Consider the following 416-nt stretch of genomic DNA (forward strand, 5'->3'; position numbering starts at 1 on the left):
TGCCGCGGAGGGTTGGATTGGCGAATCCAGCGGGGTTTGGACCAGCAGAGCCCGTTCCTCCTTGCCCGGCCTCACCGAGGACCTGGGTTTTAAAATAAGTATTAGGATTTCCTAGACAACGCATAGCACGGATGGCTGGAGGTAATCTAGAGCCACTTGAGCGCGGCTTGAGAGCAGCGTAGAGAGGAGCCGGAGGCGGCGGAGTGGGAGTGGTTGATGGGCAGAAGAAAAAAGGAGGAGAGAAAGAAAATAGAGGGGAAGGGGTTGAGGAAAGCCAGGAGGGGCAGCGAGGTGGCAGAGGGGTTGGGGTGGCCGAGGTGGGGGAGCAGAGAGTGGCTTTTGGGGGGTGGAGGTTGCGTGGGGCTGGGAGCTGGAAGGAGAAGCTGGGGCAGCGGAGGAGGGTGGAGGCAGCGGGG

The 416-nt window shown here is 61.1% G+C and overlaps 1 protein-coding gene across 1 annotated transcript in view; it reads left to right on the top strand.

Moving 5' to 3' along the window:
- The window catches only part of MYRF (myelin regulatory factor), an 80,072-nt gene that overhangs the window by 53,393 nt on the left and 26,263 nt on the right, over positions 1-416 (top strand).

This window comes from Charadrius vociferus, unplaced genomic scaffold (genome assembly GCF_000708025.1).
Source record: "Charadrius vociferus isolate BGI_N301 unplaced genomic scaffold, ASM70802v2 scaffold919, whole genome shotgun sequence".
Lineage (NCBI taxonomy): Eukaryota > Metazoa > Chordata > Aves > Charadriiformes > Charadriidae > Charadrius > Charadrius vociferus.